Source organism: Mauremys reevesii, linkage group 1 (genome assembly GCF_016161935.1).
Source record: "Mauremys reevesii isolate NIE-2019 linkage group 1, ASM1616193v1, whole genome shotgun sequence".
NCBI lineage: Eukaryota > Metazoa > Chordata > Testudines > Geoemydidae > Mauremys > Mauremys reevesii.
The window spans coordinates 44142130-44151745 of NC_052623.1; positions in this window are offsets into that span (position 1 = coordinate 44142130).

Consider the following 9616-nt stretch of genomic DNA (forward strand, 5'->3'; position numbering starts at 1 on the left):
TAATCATGATTCTCTGCCTCCCCACCCAAAATGACACTGAAAAACACCTGGAAGCAAGAACTGAACTGGGGGAGAAGGGTTGAGCCCAAGCTGGAAGGGCATCTAGCTTGTAGTAGTACCTGAGGTCTCAAGGTGGAGACCAGTGCAGCTGCCTTTCAAGACTTTCTGTAATCTGCCTGCAACACTATCTAGGGCAGGGGTGGGCAAACTTTTTGGCCCAAGGGCCACATTGGGGTTGCAAAACAGTATGGAGGGCCAGGTAGGGAAGACTGTGCCCCCTCCCAAACAGCCTGCCCCCCATCCCTTATCCACCCCCTCCCACTTCCTGCCCCCTGACTGCCCCCCTAAGAACCTCCAAACCCATCCAACCCCTCTGCTCCTTGTCCCCAACCGACCCCCCCTCCATCCACCCCCCCCACCCCCTGACCGCCCCCTTCCAGGACCCTACCCCTTATCCATCTTCCCCCCCCCCAGCCCCTTTCGGAATGTGGCCCCACAAACATGGGCGGAGGACTCAACAGGAGCAGGGGCAGCCGCACAGCCAGAGAGAAGCGGCGGTTTCCCCTTCAAAGGGCCGCTTCTCTCTGGCCGGCTGCGTGGCCTCCCAGTGCTCCCCCTGAGTCTTCCGCCTGCGCTCCTGCCATCTGCACCGCCCGCCTGCATATGATTTCAGTGCAGCCAGTGTTGAGTTGCCCGCGTGCCCGGCCCTGGGTCCCCCTGTTGTTGGGGGGCCTTTGCCAGGGCACCTGTGTTCACTTGTAAATCTGCCCCCCGCGCTGCCAGCACAGCAAGCTGAGGCTGCGGGGGAGGAAGGACAGCCGGGGAGGGGCCGGGGCCAGCTGGGAGCTCAGGGGCTGGGCAGGATGGCCCGGCAGGCCATATGTGGCTCGCGGTCTGTAATTTGCCCACCTCTGCCCTATCCACACCCCCGCCCTCTGACCACCACCCCGAACTCCTCTGCCCTCTATCCAACCCCCTCTCCCCCCTTACCACACTGCCTGGAGCACTGCTGGCTGGCGGCGCTACAGCCACGCAGCCGCCGCCACCGTGCAGCACAGAGACTGGGTCAGGCCGGGCTCCGCAACTCGCTGCCCCAGGAGCTCGCAGCTCCGCCGCCCAGAGCATTGCGCCAGCAGCGGAGCGAGTGAGCTGAGGCTGCGGGGGATGGGGGATAGCAAGGGAGGGGCCAAGGGTGAGCCTCCTGGGTCAGGAGCTCGGGGGCCGGGCAGGACAGTCCCACAGGCCGTAGTTTGCCCACCCCTGATCTAGGGTAAGAAATTACTATTTGTAACCAATCTCTTTAGTGAAACAAGCTTAGCTTGCATGTTTTGTTTTATCTGTCATCTTTCAGGGGGAGGGATAGTTCAGTGGTTTGAGTATTAGCCTGCTAAACCCAGGGTTGTGAGTTGAATCCTTGAGGGGGCCATTTAGGGATCTAGGGCAAAAATCTGTCTGGGGAGTGGTCCTGCTTTGAGTAGGGGGTTGAACTAGATGGCCTCCTGAAATCCCTTCCAACCCTGATATTCTATATTCCCTTAAAATCCACCTTTTGTAGTGAAGGACATAAATCCACACCATGTAGAGGTCAAGCATAGGAGTTTATTACACACAGTACTGGCAGAGTGTCACCTTGCTTATTAGGCTCAGAGACACTGTCAGTCAATTGATTACAGTGGAATATATGGATTTTCCATGGGCAGGGGAAAGTGATGGGGTAGGCAGTTCCACACCCCAGGATAGGTTTTGCAGCAAGACAAGATAAGGATTGGCTAATGTGCTAACAGGTTACATACTGTCTCCACCCATGGTCTCAAGTTAGCAGTTAACATTTTATCAAAGTATTAAATGTTCTTAGTATAAAATATATATATTGAATTCTGATTTGGGGGCCATAGGAAGAGAGTAGCTCCTCTGATTGTCCAGCAGATACATTCCTAGGGTTAAAGCCAAGGAACAGTGAAAGTATATAGCAATAAAGATTGTCTCCTTTGTGTTTTAAGGTAGGCATTGGTCCCTTGGAAGGGAAGGTGGGAGGATGCCAACTTTTCATAAACTCAGGGTTGGATCTGTGGGAAGACCGTCTCCCTACAGGAGAAACTAACAATAGGAACAGGAATCCTTTGTTCAATCTGCAACTCTGAATAAGACAATTATTTAGTTCTTAGCGCCAACACCTGGCAATTTGCTGACTAGTCTTATTTTAGCAAAACAAGATTATCTGTTTACCCCAGCTTTCTCTTTGTTTGCTAGGCCTCTGGTCTCTTGCCCATACTCTGGACTTTGGGTCTTGAAAAGAGCTGGCACAAGCCATATACCAGGTTGTTATATAAAATGCACATGGATTTTAACCCTTCATGTAGTTAAACTTATTTCTTGTTTATAATATAACCCAGTTTGTGCTACTCATACTTGGGGGGAGGGGGCGAATAAGAGGCTGTGCGTACCTTCCTCCACATTGCGGGAAGAGGTGGATTTCATAATATATCTTTGGGTCTGCACTCCAAGGGAGGTGGACACCTGAGTGCTGGGGCAAGTCCCTTAAGATGAGCCTTCCCTGAACTGATCTCAGTGTCTTTTGTTCTGCAGTTGGGTGTGGCCCTGCCTGTGCGTGCGGTGGAGGAGGCTTAATAGCCTGGCTCAGCAAGATAGGTAAAAAGGGTATCCAGGCTGGCACAACAGGCAGGCTCGGCCCATCAGGTGGCATTCTAAGGGAGGCAACCCATCACATATATACCTTAAGTTACTGGAGGGACGCCTGTACAAAGATATGAGGAATCTTCCCACAACCTATCCCCATGAAATCCTTTCATGAAGAGGATCCTAGAGAACCTACCAGTTATTGGAGGTCCAAAGATGGATCATGGGGTCCCGTCCCTGATCCCCCTCAGTGGGGTTACTGGGACCAATAGTGACCAACTCCAGCACTGCCTAAGAGAAAGCATTGGTACCCACCAGTGACACCTATAGACCATTTTATAGTACCATGCACAGTGGTACCACCCACTTCTCCTACCAGATATACAAGAGGCGCAAGAGTCTCATGCCAAGGAGATCATCTCCGTCTGTAAAGTCCTGTTCATTTCTGAATGATGCAGTAACGCCACCACTCTTCTACACTGATTTTAAGACCTTCCAGGACATCATGAAAAGGCTAGCAGACTGACTTCAGATCCCACTAGAGGAAGTCCAAAAGTTGAAACATTCCTTGGTGGACATCTGGAACATCAATCCTCAGGTAAGGATTACCCTAACAATCACTGGGGCTTTATCTTCCATACATACCTGCCACAATCCCACATCTCGCTGAAAGGAATAGAGTACTACTAATGCCCTGTAATCCAAATTCCCTTAAAGTGGATGCAACTAATGAGAGGAACCATCAAGCTTGCTCAGGACCCTCTCCATCTGACACAGAATCTAAACAGCTGGACTAGCTAGGAAGGAAGAGCTTCTCCTCAGCTGCTTGCCAATTTTGTATTGCCAGTTACCAGGCCTTGATGGCAAAATATGATTAACACATACTCCAAATTACACATTTTATTGAACACTTGCCATAAGACCAGAAAGATCAGTTTCAGTCTATCACTGCTGAAGGACAGTTGGTTGTGAAAACCTCCCTGTAAATTGCTCAAGATACTGCCAACACAGCCTCCAGGTCCATGGCCACAGCAGTGGTCACAAGAAGAGCATCCAGCTCCAGTCCTCAGGCCTTCCAAGAAAAAATTCAAAACAGTGGAAGATCTTGTGTTTGAAGGGCCTATGCTCTTCGGTGAACATAAGACTCCTCTCTCCACATACTCAGACACCAGAGCAGTGTTGTAATCACTGGGGATTTATGTGCCTGTAATGAAAAGGCATTTTTAGTAGATCCCAAGCTGCCCAAAGTTAGAAATCATTCCAATACCATCAGCACACTTTCTTTAAGCAGCAGGAGCCCACAAAAAACAGCATCTCCCAGGCATACTTCTACCCAATTAGCCCCTCCTTCTAAGAGGCACTTTTGACACCTTGGTTGAGGGCATAAAGTAATTCATTCCAATGGATCACCTTTTGTGCAGCTATCCCCTCCCTTTGAAGAGTATCACACTACCTACCTGCCTAGGAGCACATTACCTCAAACAAATGGATACTGGAGGTTGTCAAATGAAGCTACACGATCCACTTCCATTCTATTCCTCCCTCAAGCCCTACCCTTCATCCTTCTCATGAGGAACTCTTAAAACGAGTTGACTCTTCTCCTTCTGGGAGCAATAGAACCAGCCCGACTAGAGTCATCAGAATAGAGAGTTCAGTTCCAATTACTTCCTTGTTCCTAAGAAAGATGCAGATCAATCCTTGACTTAAAATAACATCCTAGCACAGCACTTCAGAATGGTGACATTAGCTACCTTAATTCCGTCCTTAGATCCAGGAGACTGGGTTGTTGTACCTTAAGGACACCTACTTTCATTTAGCCATCCACCCCTCCTACAAGTGTTTCCTAAGATTTGTGCTATGGGGAGAGCACTGTCAATATCAAGGTTTTCCCCTTTGGACTCTCCTGGTGTCCACAAAAATTCTCTGTGGTAATAGCTCACTTTAAGTTCAGTGTTCCCATGTTTGGATGGCTTCTCAGAGGCTGGTTGCCCCAAGAGGTCCAGTTGTCAACATCCAGCACATTAACAGTATTCTAATCTCTGGCCCTTCACATCAGCCACAAAAAAAATCCATAGTAGCTGCAGTACAGACTTTGTAGGAACTACTCTGGACTCCAAGAGCCTACCAACTTAAGGAGAAATTCTCCACCCAATCCAACCTAATTTCAGCATTATAGTGCAGCCCACAAATGGTGAGGACTTCTCCACAGGTCTGGGTCATGTCAGCCTCCATGTATGTGACTACTTACACAAGGAGGCACTTTAGATGCACCCAGACATGGATAAAAACAGCATATACCCAAACACACAGAGCCTGTCCAAATGCATCAGAGTGCTTGGAAGGTGTTGGATTCTTAGATAGTGGAAAGACCCATGGAAGGTCTGTGCTGGAATCCCATTTTTGCATCCAGCACCTTCAAAGGCATAGCACATGCATCTGTTGGGATGGAGAGCCAACCTACCAATAGCCAGCACAGGGCCAATGGTCAGCACAGGAATCTGCATTCAGTATCACTATACTGAAGCTAAGAGCAGTATGATATGTTTGCCAATGCTTCCTTCATGCCATATAAGGTCACTCAGGGTAATGCCTGACAACAAAGCAGCAATGTATTACTTCAACTGCCAAGCTGGAGCAAGCTGTCCATCCTTATGCACAAAGTCACTAAAGCTATGGAACTGGTTTATCTCCCATTGGGTAGAAATAGCAGCAGTCTATTTACCAGGCCTCCAAAATATAATTGCAGACTCCCTGAGCAGGCACTTCTGGCAGGATCAAACAGGAGCACAAAACTAGCTTCCACAGCATCTGCCAGACCAGGGTAGTCCTCTTCACTATCCAAACAATGAAAAATGTCATCTGTTCTACTCCAAGGGAGTTTATGGCCACAACTCTCTAGGGGTTCTTCTTCGAGTGATTGCTCCTATGCATTCCAGTTAGGTGTGCGTGCCGCGCGTGCACAGCTCTTCGGAACATTTTTACCCTAGCAACTCTGGCGGGCCGGCTGGGCACCCCCTGGAGTGGCGCCGCCATGGCGCTGGATATATACCCCAGCCAGCCCGTCCGCTCCTCAGTTCCTTCTTACCGCCCGTGACGGCCAGTTGGAACAGTGGAGTGCTCTTTGTCCTCCACAACCCTAGTGTTCGCTACTTTTGTCTGTATATAGTTGTTGAGTGTTTAGTGTTAGATAGTTGAATAAGTTAGTTAGTATAGTTTAGGATAAGGGAATAAGGAGGGTTTACCCCCCCCATTTTCCGCAACCGGTGCGGACTCATGCCCAAGGCAGCGGGCTTTAAGCCCTGCGTGTCTTGCCAGCGGCACATGCCGGTCGGGGATCCGCACAACTCCTGCCTGCGCTGCCTCGGGGAGACTCACCGTATGGATAAGTGCTCTATTTGTGCAGCCTTTAAGCCTCGAACGCGAAAGGAGCGGGACACTCGCTTAAAACAGCTCCTCATGGAGGCAACGCTCCAGCCCCCGGCACCGACCGCGCCGGCGCCGAAGTCTTCATCGGCGCGCAGCGCACCGGCGGCCCCGAGCCACTCCGGCACCAAGGCTTCTCGTCCTCCGCAAGCGGCACCGGCGACCCGGCACCGCTCCCTCTCACCATCGAGGAGGAAGCGTAAGCCAGCGAAGACAGCTGCAAAGACCCATACTGAGGGTCATGTGGCCCAACCACCACCACCACCTCCGGTACCGGCTGTGGCCGTGCACAGGCCGTTGACTCTGGCGCCGCAAGGGCCGTCGAGTCCGGTACCACTCTGCTCCCCGGTGCCGACCGCGGTTGAGCTGCAGCTGCCATCCACGCCCGAGACTTTCTCGACGGCGAGGGAGCTCATCGAGCTCACAGAGGCACCGAGCCTCCGGCACCGCTGGTGCGGGCTGTCGTGTCAGCGGGTAAGCCAGCTATGATGCGGCCCCCTGCCCTGGACAGACGAAGTAGACGGCGCTCCAGGTCCCGGTCTCGCTCCCGGTCCCGAAGACGGTCACCGTCGCGCCGCTCGAGATCCCGGCACCGCTCACCATCACGGTACCGGTCGCCTTCTCGACGCCGGTCGCAGTCCCGGTACCGCTCAACATCGCGGTACCGGTCGCATTCCCAGAGACGCTCCCGGTCCCGATCGCCTTCCCGTCGGCACCGACGAAGGTCCGATTCCCGGCACCGTGACTCCCGGAGCCGCTCCCGGCACCGCCGGTCGAGATCCCGGTCGAGCTCCCGCCACCGGTCGAGCTCCCGGCACCGCGGCAGTCGTTGGTCTCGTTTGCCATCTCGGCACTGCGACAACCGGCACCGATCCTCGGCACCGTCCAGGGACAAATGGCCGACCTCGACGGCGCACTCCATCAGCGCCTCCGCACCCCCGTGGCCGTCTCGACACTCGTCGGTCGCTTCAGGGGCTGGCAGCGAGGGTCATCTTCCGGCTGCCCCGCAAGGTCAAGCCCAGGGTGCGCAGCAGTGGGGCTTCTGGGTCCCGTGGGCCCAATACGAGACTCAAGGGATGTCTTTCCCTCCGAGGGCCCCCGCCTCCGAACACAGGGTACTGGAGGCCACAATAAGCAGACCGCCCCCTTCACCACCAAGTTCGGCTCAGTTGCCACCTGCTCCCCAAAGGCATCCTCGACCCGAGTCAGACGCCCATCCCTTAGAAGAACCACCCGCGGAGGCAGTGGTTCAAGGCCTATCCTCGTCCTCTTCACCGGACGAGGCGGTGGCCGGGGCTTCTACGACTGACCCTCCACCGATTGACCTCCACCATCAGGACCTTCTTCGCCGGGTGGCGAAGGCTATCGACCTTCCCGTGGCGGAGGTCACGGAGGACGAAGACCCGGTGACGAATGTGATTGGAGCGGAGGCTCCAGTGCGGCTGGCCTTGCCGTTCATCCGCACCATTCAGAAAAACGCCACTACCATCTGGCAGTCACCGGCGTCCGTCCCTCCCACCGCAGGGTCGAAAGGAAGTACTCTGTCCCCCCCCCACAGGGTATGAGTACTTGTACACTCATCCTGCCCCAGACTCATTGGTCGTCCAGTCGGTCAACGACAGGGAGAGGCATATGGATCTGTTGGGCCACAAGGTCTACTCTGCAGGCGGTCTCCAGCTTCGGATCGCCAATCAGATGGCCCTCCTCGCCAGATACACCTTTGACATCATGGTGTCCCTGGCAAAATTCACAGAGCTGATCCCAACAGCCTCCCGCCAGGAGTTCTCGGCGTTGTTGGAAGAAGGGAAAAAGTCGTCCAGGTCCTCCATCCAGGCCGCTCTCGACTCCGCAGACTTGGGTGCAAGAACCCTGGCCTCGATGAGGCGCATCTCCTGGTTACAGTCTTCCACACTGCCGCCCGAGGTGCAGTACACCCTTCAGGACCTGCCCTTCGATACTCAGGGTCTGTTTTCTGAAAAGACTGATTCCAGAATCCAGACCCTCAAGGACGGTCGCATAGCCATCCGAACCCTAGGGATGCATACACCTGCAACCCAGCGAAGGTTGTTCAGACAACAACCCTACCGGCCTTTCAATCAGCCCAGGTCCCGTCCCTATAACAGCCAACGGCCTGGGTTGAATCGCCGTAGACCATCGGGCAACTGGCGCAACCAAACCCATCCGCCTTCCAAGGCCCCCCAGGGCCCCAAACAGGCGTTTTGATGGGACGCCTGAGGACGTCCCATCAGTCTCTGTACCAGATCCTACCCGTTTATTTTACAACCGCCTTTCCCATTTCTTTTTGGCGTGGTCCCAAATAACAACGGACAACTGGGTGCTTCAAACAATCCAGTCTGGTTACCGCCTTCAATTTGTTTCGCCCCCCCCCCTTCGCACCCACCTACCCCGTCCCTCTTCAGGGACCCCTCTCACGAGCAATTCCTCCTACAAGAGGTAGGGACTCTGTTGAGCTGGGGGGCCATAGAGGAGGTGCCTCACGACATGCGGGGCAGGGGATTCTATTCCCGATACTTTCTCATCCCCAAGGCAAAAGGAGGTCTATGTCCAATACTGGACCTCCGGGAGCTCAACAAGTACCTACTCAAGCTCAAGTTTCGCATGGTCACCCTGGGGACCATCATTCCCTCCCTGGATCCGGGAGACTGGTTTGCCGCCCTCGACATGAAGGACGCGTACTTCCATGTCGCGATTTATCCTCCCCATCGACGCTACCTGCGTTTTGTAGTCAACAACGCGCACTACCAGTTCGCAGTGCTGCCATTCGGCCTATCCACCGCGCCGAGGGTTTTTACCAAGTGCATGGCAGTGGTTGCCGCAGCCCTCCACTGTCGTCATATACACGTTTACCAGTATCTCGACGATTGGCTGGTTCGCGGAACGTCCCAGCGGCTGGTAATGGACCAGATGACAGAAATCCTGTCTCTATTTCGACACCTCGGTCTTCTCATCGACGCTGAGAAGTCCACCTTAACTCCGTCACAGCGGGTGGAGTTCATTGGAGCGGTTCTCGACTCCAATTTGGCCAGGGCCTGCCTCCCGCGATCTCGACACCAGACGATGGTCTCCATCATCCGAGACCTCCTCACCTTTCCCACGACAACGGTTCGGTCCTGCCTCCGCCTCCTGGGCCATATGGCGTCCTGTACGTTTGTCACCGCGTACGCGAGACTCCACCTTCGCCCGTTCCAGTCCTGGCTAGTGTCGGTGTACCGCCCACATCGCGACCCCATCGACATGGTGGTCACGGTCACGAAGCCCACCCTCGAGTCACTCAGCTGGTGGCTGGACCCAGAGGTAGTGTGCGCAGGAGTCCCGTTCCACCCTCTTCGCCCATCCGTCACGCTGACCACGGATGCCTCAGCGCTGGGGTGGGGGGGCTCATCTGGGTGACCTTCACACCCAAGGTCTTTGGTCACCCCAAGAGCTTACTCTTCACATCAACATCCGGGAGCTGCGAGCAATCCGTCTGGCGTGTCAAACCTTCCGCACCCGCCTGCAAGGCCGCTGTGTCGTGGTGTTCACGGACAACACGACA